General features: G+C 42.0%; 1 long non-coding RNA gene across 2 annotated transcripts in view; it reads right to left on the bottom strand.

The window, feature by feature from the left end:
• Window positions 1-10,726: 10,726 nt before the first annotated feature.
• LOC129327309 (uncharacterized) overlaps window positions 10,727-12,728 on the bottom strand; it is a 46,021-nt gene continuing 44,019 nt past the window's right edge. For both annotated transcript variants that reach the window (XR_008596804.1, XR_008596805.1), the window contains exon 3: window positions 10,727-11,464. This is a non-coding gene — a long non-coding RNA (uncharacterized LOC129327309). The remainder of the gene's footprint in view (window positions 11,465-12,728) is intronic.

Genomic DNA, 12,728 nt, shown 5'->3' with positions numbered 1-12,728 from the left:
ATTTATAATTGACTACATCATTCTTCTGTAGTGTTGGTTCTTTAAATAATGGATGGATAAGCCCCCTCTTTGAGTGATTGAAATAAAGTGCCCTGAGTCAGTGACTGATTGATGATGGACATCAAGGGCTTGTAAATGTGATCCTTTATTATTTCAGCAACCAGGATGTACAAGAACACAGAGGAGAAGTAGTCATAGACCCCCAAAACCTCAACGTCTATCTTGGTAACTGGGTCAAAATGATCCATAAAGGGACCAGACAACACACTAGACATTTCTTCTGTCTGAATTATATTACAATCAACATTCAAATAGGAAAGTATTTGAGAGATTTTCTCAGTGAAAAGCATTGCAAAAGTGACACAACTAATCATCAGATCCTGAGAATTTAGAGACTCAGACATTGGAGTCAAGTGTCAAAATATGTTAAACAACTGAGTAGAGTGCAAATTAGCTGATGCAATGGTAGCAAAGAAATATGATTTCTTTGCTGCCCTCACTGCTGCCTCATAGATATTCCAATTAGCTCTATATACTTCCTTCTTTCTTACTCAGTTGGAGTTTTCTGTCAACATTATTCTAGACATCATTTGGTCTTATTTAAATCAACCAACTCTGTAGTAAAACAAGGTGTTGGATTCTGCCTCAAGGATGAGAAAGGTTGTTGGAAGCCAACCACATCAATAGCTTCCAGGAGATTCTCATTCCGGGCTCCCACTACAGCCTCAACAGAGCTGCTGTTTTGGATCCTAAAATCCTCCTGGGTGTTCCAGGAATCAGTCAGAACCATATGTATCTGAGGGCGAACCGTTTTAACTAGCCCCCCACTGAGCATTGATGCCAAACTGACTCATGCTTTGAAGAGTCAGTGGTCAGACCACACCACAGGCTGAACCTCCAGCTCCAAGTCAGAACTTCCACCAAAGGCTCAATGCAAAAATTAAGGTTTGTCCTTTATTAAGTGTAGAGGACCATTACAACCTGAGAGAAATCCTAATAGCCAGAGAGAATACAAAATCTTGAGATGGCCCAGACATCTGTATGCATGAATGTTAAAATCTTCCAGAACAATCAGTCTAGGTGTCTCCAGCACCAATCTCAAGACAACATCCTCCAGGTCTGAAAGGGTGTCCAACAAGCAGCCAGTAAATAAAGAGAATACTCAATCTATCCCTTGGACCTAACATAAGAAACAGACAATATCTGCAATAGTTTGCATTAGGATTCTGCAAAAGAGGAAAGATTAAAGAAGGATGATAAACTCACACGCGCGCGTGCGCGCACACACACACACACACACACACACAAATAGAGCATCCAGTGTGGGGTTGATGAAGGGCCACATAACCAGGCAGAGTTAATTGAGACAACTTTATCTTTCAGTATGGTAAACCTATCCTATGTGTAATTGTGGGGTTTGCTTATTCCTAGGGGGAAGGAAAAAGAGACTCTTTTCTCCTTCTGGCATGGGCCTAAAGAGACCCTGGTCAACGATGAGGTTAGCTAGAGATTATAAATGATAGTTCTGATATTATATTCTCCCATATCCACCTTTTTTCCCCTAGACAGATGACTGTGCGGCTAAAAGGAGCCTCCTGGGACTCAAACAGAGACATTTTACGCTGAGCAGAACTGTCCTGTTCTAAAGCTCATTAAAAGCAAAATACCACCCAAAATTCCAACCATTTGTTTGTTTCTTTTCTAAAAAAGGTTCAACATTCCCAAATACTTGTCCAAACTCTGATATCTTTAAGTATTGAAACTGTCTCCAACTTCAAATAGAGTCCAGTAGCACCTTTAAGACTAACCAATTTTATTGTAGCATAAGCTTTCAAGAATCACGTTCTCTTCGTCAGATGCCCTCCATGCCCTTATGCTACAATAAAATTATGCTACAATAAAATTGGTTAGTCTTAAAGGTGCTACTGGACTCTTTTTGATTTTGCTACCACAGACTAACACGGCTAACTCCTCTGCATCTGTCTCCAACTTGTTTACTAACCCAGCTCTTTGTATGGTGCCATTTGAGTAACAGAGAAGAACAAAGTCCCTGCCTTTGAAAAGCATATAGACTTGAACAGTTATGGAATGGGGTGGAGGGTGGGGGCTAAGTGTGCCCCATAAAAGGAAGCTGATGGAACAGTGATGTCTGGCTTGTGTTGGATTACCCCAAGTTGCACTGGATTTCATTAAGCTGTATGCTTATCCAGTAATACGATCTAAGGAAACACTCACTGTTGCTTTTAAAACTTGGACAGAGAGGGAGTACAAGAAGGGATATCATTTTAAAATTAAACCTTCATTTCTCCATATTCTCCTGCTGCCTCACTCCCAGTACCTTAATGAACCGATAATCTCACTCACATGCATGGTAGTCCTTTATACTCCTTCCATTTCCCCCTGCAATATTTGTCCTTGTATATTCTTTTTAAATGATAGAGTACATTTGAAGGAGAAGCATAGGACATTACGGTTAAGAAAAACAGCTAGAGGCTTATTAATATTGTGATGAGACAGAGGATTTATTTGTATTTATTTAGTTTGCTTGGGGACTTATATGTCACCTTCTAGACTTTACCTCATTTCTACCCAATTCACCATACCCACTCCCTAAGTGCACAAGCTGGTTTGCCCTTCCTTGGCTTGCTACCAATGGCAACAGCTAGTAAGGAAGTGTACCATCTGTTGGGAACATTGCTATAGGTGGAGCTAGGGATGCGTTTGGGAGTCCAGAGGACTGTTTTTTGAACCTGACCCGGCCCTTTGTTACTCCAAACTAACTCTGAGAGAAGGTAAGGAATACTTTCCTCTTGTAATAACAGAAGATGACACTGAATGGCCCAAGTAATTATTACCTACAGGGACACCAGGGAGTGCAACAACATCCCTACTTACTAGGGTTGCCAACTCTAGGTAGGGAAATTCTTGGAGATTTGGGTGTGAAGCCTGGGGAAAGGAGGTACCTTAGCAGAGTACCAAGCCATAGAGTCTGTCCTCCAAAGCAGCCATTTTCTCCAGGGAAACTGATCCCTGCAGCCTGGAGATCAGTTGTAATCCCAAGAGGTCTCCAGGTCCCACCTGTAGGTTGGTAACCTACTAATCCCCAATCTTACCCCATTCCTGGGGTCTTGGGGGGGGGGATTTGGAAACAGACTGTTTCCAATGGAGAAGACCTAAGTGAGGATACTATTTATTTCCCATAGCTCTGACCGCCAAAACGCCACTGCAACATTGCCACCAAATGCTGTAGTTTACTGTCTCCATGGGAATGAACCTCTACCATTTAGCTGTATAGGAGAAAACTGAGGTGTGTTCAAGGTCACTCACTACTGAAGTGAAAGAAAATCCTGTTTCCTATTTCCAGCTATTAAGATTAGAGTATGCTCCTATCTGTGTATCTCCATCTCTTTATCTGCATTGCTGTTCTTTTTTTATCATTCTGTAGTGTGATTGTGACTGAAATTTGGGAGAATGGGACAGACTGTTTGGGATAGACTTTAATACAGCGCTTTTTTTTAAAAAATGCGATTACAACAATAAAGCACTTCCAAAATAGTACCAAAATAATAACCAAATACTGGAATTAAAGACTACCTTTTTCACAGATGACTAAAAATAATCTATATACAGACACTCAGAGTTTTATATTCAGGCAGGAGGAGGAGAAATTCTATAAGCTGAGATGACAGTTTCTTGACTTCTTAAAGACTAAAAAAATTATTATGGCATATGTTTAGTGAAACACAGCCCATATATCCAGTGCTACAGACTTTTATAAGCTGCCTTCAGCAGGTTCTCTGAAGAGGCAGCAGAGAAGGTTTCTAAATAAATAAATATAAACTGCAGAATGGTGGAGTAGAGAGTTATTCTAAAGATACACCAACACGTTCTAGGACACTGATGTGCTTAACTGGGAGACATGATTTGATTGCATGTATCCTACCACTCTACTCAGCAACACTTGAGCCTTCCTCTGGAAGTCTGGAAGAGCCATTTAAGTTGGAGAAAGACTCCTCGGGCTGAATAATGGCTTCAGACTTTTCTGAGAAGAGTAGTAGGACAGACCTGTGAGCGCTTGGTTTGGAACCCCTGGAACAGTTTTCTCTGCAGATCTCAAGGATAATGGTTGTGGATGAACAGATATGCACGGCCTGAGGCTAAAATCCTAAGAACACTAAACAAAATGGAATTTACTTCTGAAGATAGATGCTTTAATTTCTCCCTAAGCCAGTTATGTTCTATAGGTACTAAAAGGAGACTCCTCCAAGTGCAATAAACATTCCATTATTTGACATTTTCCATGGAAAAACTTGTTGCAATATATTGCATTCTTTTAATTGGAGAGATCCATTATACAAATGCACTTTTACAGGAAACTTTGTCATGGTTGGCACTTTCTATGGATACAATATTCTACTACATAATAACTTGACATCTGTGTAGTAGTAGTAGTAGTAGTAGTAGTAGTAGTAGTAGTAGTAGTAGTAAGTATTCAGAAGGTTCAACCAAAGTCAGTGCCTCTCATGCCTCCATGTACATAGGCATGTCCCCTCTCAAAGAATCCATTATTTTGCACCTGGTATAGACAGACACAATAAGATCCAGCTTGGCTGCTAAATAGAAGAGAAAACCATGAGTTCTTCCCAGTCATAGCCTTTGCTGTGTGACACATTTATACTGGGATAAAGTTAGCATGATGCAGCAGCTCTGCCAAAGGATAGCATGACTGTGCAACATTTGAAGCTGTTCCCCACAGGTCACATCAATCTTCAAGGAAAAATTTCATCCAGTGCTATTGTATTTCAAAGCAAGCACTTTGGCTTTGACATAATTACACGTTGTGTTCACTGACAAAGGTTGTGCCATTGATGATGATGACTAGTATGAAATATTTATGCCTTCAGAGAGAAAGGCTGGAAAATGTCTGAACATGTTCTTCACTTCGGGGGAATGGGGACAGGGAAGGCTCCTTCTAGTCCCTCCAGGCAATCTGGAATATAACAAGTTTTTAGAAGACCAAGATTCGGATCCAGTAGAACAGGGCCTTCTGCAGGCACCACCTCATGTGTGCAAAATCAACACATGAATTCTCTGTAGTAGCAACCACTTTATGGAGTGGCCTACCTGAAGAGGCCAGGAAACTCCCACTGTCCTGGCTTTCTACAAGTGATGCAAAACTGAATTATTTAAGAGTGCTTTTTACTCAGATGGGTGGGCTGTTCTGTAAGGTAGTGGTCTCAAAAAGATGCATCAGTAATGAGATAGGGACCATAGACTTTACTACTATGTGCTCTCTGTTGCTTTAAGTATGATCCTACTGAGTAGTTCTATATTGTTTAATACTATAGTCTTAGAACTGCTAATGCTCAGTTCAGCATTTCTGTATATTGTATTTCTGCTTGTTTAAATCTTTGCAAATTTGTAGTGGGGCTGTTCCACCACAAATCCATTACATTGTTTGTTGAAATATCCTTGAAACTGACTGTCACACTGTGTGATCCGCCTTGAGTCTTAGTGGGAAAAGTGGACTATAAATAACGCAAATAAATAAATTAAAAAGGTGCTACGGGACCTGAAACTTTCTCTTCTACTACAGACCAAACAGCTACCCACCAGCAACTTTTTAGAAGCTGCCAGTGGCTAGTCATTTAGATAGATCTGTATATATAAGAGAGGGGCTTGCAACTGCAGTCACAGACCCACACCCTCCATACGTCCAGTTTAAATGTGCTGCTTGAAATATGTGCAGAAATACCAACATGTATAAGTGAAAATCTCATAAGCCGTATAAGTAGGAAAAAATGATCACACAATTCATTCTTATGTATGAAATAGTCATTGTGCATTAGCTATGATATATATGCTCAAACAAAGGTATGGAAAGGAGACTGGGCACAGGGCAGGAGTGGGGCCAGCATCATAATCCACCCATCCATATGTAAAGAAAAATGTCTGCACAGGTCTCTCTCAAAAATCAATGAACGTGTGTTCAGCCGTCTGGATCCATTTCCTGTAAATGCCACATGTGAATTAGAAATAAACACAGTGAGTGAAAACGCAAGCCAGCACAAATAGCTTCTGAACTACCTTTTCATGCCTAAACTTTCTGTTTTATTTCTTTCCCTCCTTTCCAGTGCTCTCTTAACTCTTTAAGTACCATTGGGCAGCACATGTTTCAGTCACAGACACCATTCCCCTTCCCTTTGGCAGGACAGCTTTGTCAGCACTATGCACAGAATTGTTCATAGAAAGTAGGTGTTCAGTTTGAAAATCATTCAAGACAAAAGTGAGGAGAGAATGGCTTGTAGGTATGTTTAGTCAACTGCATTAAGTGGTTTATTGTTTTGAACCAGCATTTTCTTTTTGAGCCCAGAGAATACCAGGGAGCCAGTGCAGATCCCAACTGTCTGGAAATTGGCTGCTGCATACAGGCTTCTAGAACGATATTAAGGGCACATATTCTACCTGAGTGTCAGTATGGAGAGGTGGATAGAATGTAGGATTTATATTGACTTGAATTCAAATATTTGCTTAGGCATGATGATTACAACTAACCCATTACATTTCAATTTAACCTACCTCACAGGGTTGTTGCGAAGGTAATGTAGGATAAGCCTGTATTTGCTGCCTTGTACTTCTCTGAGGAAGTGCGGCATACAAATGTGATAATACAATATGTTGATTTATATTGAGATAGAGCAAGGATATCCAATGTTTAGTTAGTTTAGTTTATATAACTGTCTTTCTGCACTATAAAAGGCAGTTTACAGAAGGCTAAAATCACATAATGATAAAAAGTCAAATAATACCAGATATTCTATAACACCTCCCATACAATCAACCAAAAATTCATCCTATCCCTGTATATGGGACACAACTGTTTATCTAAACTTTAGATTAGCCTGATGCATTTGTATTTGGGTTTCTTTTTAGAAAATCAGACATTTCGTTTTAGAATCCCCTGTTCCATCAGCAATTGTATAATGCAGTGGTGAAAGACAGCAGAACAAAAAAGAACTTTCAGAGCTTGTTATTTTTAGCAGTTCACTGGCATCATATTTACAACATCTTTCTTCAGTGCTATTCTCTTCCCAGGATTTTAGTCTCTTTCTCCTCTCTTCCTCCCCTTTCCCCACCTCTTCACCAGCAACCATAAGCCCAATATGTTGACTGAGCAGACAAGTCAAAGGAGAGTCTGTTTCTTTAAGGCTAAGTAGAAGGACCTTATATCATGCTGTTACATGTCAGCACCTTCAACCATTCAGAAGGCAGAGAGAAAACAACTACACGTCTAAAATATTCACAGAAATTTGTTTTTAAACTAGTCCTCATTGTTCTTTAGGTTTTTTTAAAAAAGTACAATATATCCATATGAAACTCCATGTACATGTTTCCATGTCCATGTGGATCTAGCCAGTTTTGTTTTTTTAAGTCAACCTCACCTAATTCCCCTCCTTACTACAATCCCCATCCCATATGGCCTTTGTCCATAAAGGTCTATGAACCCCAGTATAGCCTTTCTGGAGCCAAAGAGGACCTTTCCTTTCTTTACAGCATGATGTGGGTCCAAATGGACATGTTGGCCCCCTGAGATTCACCCCCTCCCCACGAGTTGCTGGATTTGGCATCTCTGAAGGGAATTTAGGGCATAATTAAAACCAGGCTTTCTGTTTACATAGAGATGGTACTTTAAAAAAATAACTGTTATGACATTCCATCAGGTAACGGAATCCAGAGAGCAGCACTGATTGGTTTTCCCAAACCATGTGACATTCCTGCACTTTATTCAGCAGCCCTTGAATGATGAAAGGCATATTGTTAAATAAGAGCAGGCAGAAGATACGTGTGTACCTTTGAGCCAAGCATCCTTACAGTGAAGCCCTTCCATTCCCAATGTACAGACAGGGCAGTATCTTTAAGTATTGTCAGCTCTTTCTTCATAGTAGGAAATAAATAATTACCAAAACCTAACTGCTCAGCTGAGAGGAATGTACAATAGTAAGAAAAATGCTGTGCTTCACCATAGTGGAGAAAGCACTACCTGTGAAGAAAAACTATCCTAGAATGTTCCAATGATACTATGTTGGTGGGATTTTAAAAAGTTCTGTTTCTTATCCTTTCTCTCTAAACTATTAAATATTTGATTACTATGTGACTTCCTCATTCTGTCCAACCCTAGTTTACGATTATGGGCAAAGCTTCCCCCCCTTACCTGAAATTGAAGTGGTGCCGCCCAGCTGTCACAACAGGAGACTCTTCCTTCTCCATCCACCTCAGCCCTGCATCTCAGAGCAACTGGATTTCTTTTCTTTCTCCCTCCCTCCTAGTTGCCTGAGCAGGAACAGAGGAAGGAAGGGTGAAAGGGGGGAGAGGAGAGGGAGGGGGAACGTGGAGCTGAAACTTTAATAGCACAGAGCCCCTTTTGTTTCCCGGCATATGGTATATTTCATACATACTGAAGACATTAGCCACCTATATTTTAAGGGGCTTACTTCAAAAGTATAAATTCAGCCCATGCCCAGTTTTCTGAAAACACACTTTGGGAAGGGCTGGGAGCTTTGCAAAATCCAAACACCAAAAAGAAAAACAGACAATGCTAAGATGCTTTGAAAGCCAACAAAGTTTCTTTTCCATTCCAATGCTGCATGTGCATGGCTTTGTGAATGATCTGTGTTCCCCAAGTTTATTTATTGCTCATCTGGCAGCAGTCTCCATCCCAAACACTTTACCACAAAAGATTGACGTTGACTGTAGAGGTTTGGTTTTGCATTGCTTTGTGTTGAGGCACAGCCAGGTGCCCATTTATTTTGCCATTCCCTATTTTATCAGCTCTGTCCAAGTCAAAGAACTTATCCTGTTCTGAGCCTCAGTATGGTTGTCCCAGTCACTAATGAAGTCGGGTAAGATGTCAAATGAATTCTGGACCACACTTTAAAACACATGAGACATGATGCAGTGTAAAGATAAGACACTTACACATCTGGCAATGATTTAGAAATATATAAATATTTATCTTAAGTCCCAAACTCTTACAAAGCCCACCCTGTCTCCCTTTCTGGCCAAAGAACCAATTTGAAAGAGCCCAGTCTATAGCCACATCTGGCAATTTTCTTCTACAGCTTTGTGAAAGACCAACCAAGACAGAAAACAGTGCTGTAATAGGCATATGCAGTTCTGATGGGATCCATACTTGTTTGCCTAGCTATTTATTTCTGGATCTAAGGTGGGGGTTTTTAGCCGTTCTCTCTGTAGGAAAATGGAATGTTAACTTTTTTGGGGCCTTGTTCCTACACCTTTAATAGCAGCTTGTCTCTCTCACACACAAATTAAGTAGGTGATGTATTCCCCATTTCCCTATTAATCTTCAGGCCAGGAAAAAGTTCACCTGCTAAATTTCTGACTCACCCTTGTGGAAGCTTTGGAGACTGATGCTATGCTTTTGAAGTACTTTACATTATAACTGAAGGTAGCTGCTATTTGTTCCATATTATACCTGGATTCATGCCATGGTAACATTGAGACTAGACTACTGTAATGCATTCTGCATAGGTCTCCCCTTACAGTCAACTCAGCAACTCCAGATGGTGCAGAATGATGCAGTTTGATCATTATCAGGAGTTCTGCAGAGCAAGCATACTGCTCCCATTCTGCAGTCACTCTACAGGCTAGCCATCAGTTACTGGCTTTTGGCTATCACTTACAAACCCCTTCATGGCTTTGGCCCCTCATATCTGCAAGACCACCTCTCTTCCTATGCTCCGTCAAGGCAGCTTTGCTCAGATACTATCCTGCAAATGGGCTAAACTGGATGCTGCCTATATACAAACATTCCTTCTGGTGGCCCCCACCTTGTGGAATGGCCTGCTTGAAAAGGTTAGGAGAGCTTCCCATGTCTTGGCTTTCCTCAAACTATGCAAAACTGAATTATTTAGGAGGGCTTTAAACTCAGGAAATAGGACTGTCCTGTAAGAAATGGCTCAGATAGATGTTTTGATAAAGGGACAGAGCCTGTAGACTATACTACTGGGTACTGCCTATTAATGTAGATATACTTCTATGTGGGTGTTTATTGTAGTTTAATATGTTATGTCAAATTAATTATGTTTTGTTTCAGAAATGTTTCAACTCTGTATTCAGAATGATGCTTGTTTCAGGGCTGGATCTAGGGTTGTGGGCGCCCGGTGCAACCCTTCCCCTGGTGTCTGCATGCGCGCACAGCATGCATGCTCCCAGCGCTGCATGATGAGGTCACTTTTGTGACATCATCACACACGGCAGGAGGCATGCCACCCGCGTGGCAAGCCAGCCGCCCCAGCGCCCAGTGCGCTGCAGAGCTGGCAGCGGTGGCGGCGCGGCTGTGCGCTGGGGCGGCTGGATTGCCGCAAGCACAGGACCTCCCAGCTCTGCACTCAGCCACCCGCACAGCAAGCCAGCTGCCCCAGCGCATGCCCTTGCTGCCGCTGCTGCCGCCAGCTCCATGGCGCACCGTGTGCTGGGGCAGTCGGCTTGCCACGAGGACGGCTGAGCACAGGGCTAGGAGGCCCTCTGCACGGTTTGCCTGCCCCGCTGCTCCGTGCCGCCCACATGGCAAGCCGGCCACCCCAGTGCACAGTGCACCGCAGAGCTGGTGAGGGCAGCAAGGGCATGCACTTGGACAGCTGGCTCGCTGCGTGGGTGGCTGAGTGCAGGGCTGGGAGGTCCTGTGCACGTGGCAAGCCAGCCGCCCCATCGGCGGGGCTGGCGAGGGCCTCCCAACCCTGTGCTCAGCCTCCTGTGTGGCAAGCTGCAGCGTGCTCCTGGTGGCTGGCAGCTGCGCCTGGTGCCCCCTCTTTGGCGGCACCAGGGGCAGGCTACCCCCCTGCCCCCCCTCGATCCAGCCCTTGTCTTCAAATTTCTGCTATCCATACCCTGTTATATTGTTTATTGAATGTCCCAGCCACTGATCATATTGACTTATACTGTGTAATCCTCCTTGAGTCTCAGTGAGAAAGGTGGGCTATGAATAACATATAAATAAAAATAAATGTTGCTTAAGTGACTCTGATAATTGTATGATCATTGGATTCTAGACTTTTATTAAGAAAAGTCGACCTGGCCTTCTAACTTCTTGTTCTTTTGCTTAGAGAAGTGGCTACAACTCAGTGGTAATCTGTTTTGCATGTAGATGGTTATAGATGCAATCCTCAGAATGGCTACCTGAAAGAATCAGATGGTAGGTGGTAAAAGACCACAACCTGAGACACTGGCGAGCCTTTGCCAGTCTAAGAAAACAACACTGACTTTGATGGACTAATGGTCTGATTCAGTATAAGATAGTGTCATCATGTGTTCACATGTTTCCATTGTTCATGTCCCAGTTCCAGTCTTCTTTTAAGAACCATTGTGCCTCCATCACATTTGAGGTGCCTCCATATGCACTAGAGTACCGTAGGACCTTCTTTCTTCCACAGAATCTAGATGTATCCTGTGGGGGTAAAGTGAAGACTAAAATGAAAAGTGCTCTGATTGTTCTTGCATATATGGGTGAAAGAGCATTTTGTCCATGGTCTAGGGGCTGCAGCTAATTATGAAGCCCAACAAATCAATGATACAATTGATGTTCATATGCTGTACACGCTAGGCAGGGTGCATGGCAAATTGGTGCTTTGTCCAGTGTTTATCTAGTTACACACTCTGGTTTGAAATTTTAAAAGCTGCCCATAAATAGGCTTTATAGTTCTTCAGAGCTCATAAACCTGAAACACCTTAGTCAGGAGTGCAATGGGAATGGGTGGGTACTGATTTCACAGAGGCAACAAAGCAAATTTGTTACAGATTTGGCTAACTTAAACATTACAGCATTGCTAACACTGAGGCCTGGTTCACTGGGCAGTCTGCTCAATTGCATAAATTAAACAAGGGAGACTTTCAGAGGATGATAGGAAAGAGACTTTCATTGGCCTTCCGCTTCTCACATAGTCCTCTGTCTTTTGGCTTTCATGATATTGTGAGGGAAATGCTTACAGAATATATTCCACTTGTAGCATACCTCAGAAATAATCTCTATGAGGAGAATTGTCCAGTTTAGTAACTATTCTAACCGATCTTGGTGGCACTGATCCAAACAAGTATCCATCCTTAATAAAAATGGAAAAGAATCAGTGCATCCAATCAGACACCATGGGCTGTGGATCTTTAACTCTCTAACATGAAGAGCAGTTCATGAGATAACAAGCATCACCAGTTAGCGGAGTGCACAAGGTTCACTTCCCCGCCTTTCTGTTGTGTATAAAAATAGGCATGATAGATGCATCTGTTGAAGTGATGTGACTCATGAAAGCTTATGCTGGAATAAATTTTGTTAGCTTTCATGGTCTCACTGGACTCCTGTTTTTTCTGCATTTTCTGTTTCCTTGTTTTCCTGTTTTAAACTCCATTTTCTACAGTTTTTTTTAAATAGTAGAATACATTATCTAGTCAGTTCAACACGCAATTAGTATGTTACTCAGTTCATGACCGAACACTTCCATTGATAGATATGGGTGATCTATTCCCCAGTTTCACAGGGGATATTCTCCTGCTTGCTAGTTTACAGCACATAGTCCTGGTAACTATTCTTTTCAAGAAGAACATGATTCATCGTATTGTCGAAGGCTTTCACGGCCGGAGAACGATGGTTGTTGTGGGTTTTCCGGGCTGTATTGCCGTGGTCTTGGCATTGTAGTTCCTGACGTTTCGCCAGCAGCTGT

Source organism: Eublepharis macularius, chromosome 4 (genome assembly GCF_028583425.1).
Source record: "Eublepharis macularius isolate TG4126 chromosome 4, MPM_Emac_v1.0, whole genome shotgun sequence".
Taxonomy (NCBI): domain Eukaryota; kingdom Metazoa; phylum Chordata; class Lepidosauria; order Squamata; family Eublepharidae; genus Eublepharis; species Eublepharis macularius.
This window is presented reverse-complemented; position numbering and strand designations above follow the sequence as displayed.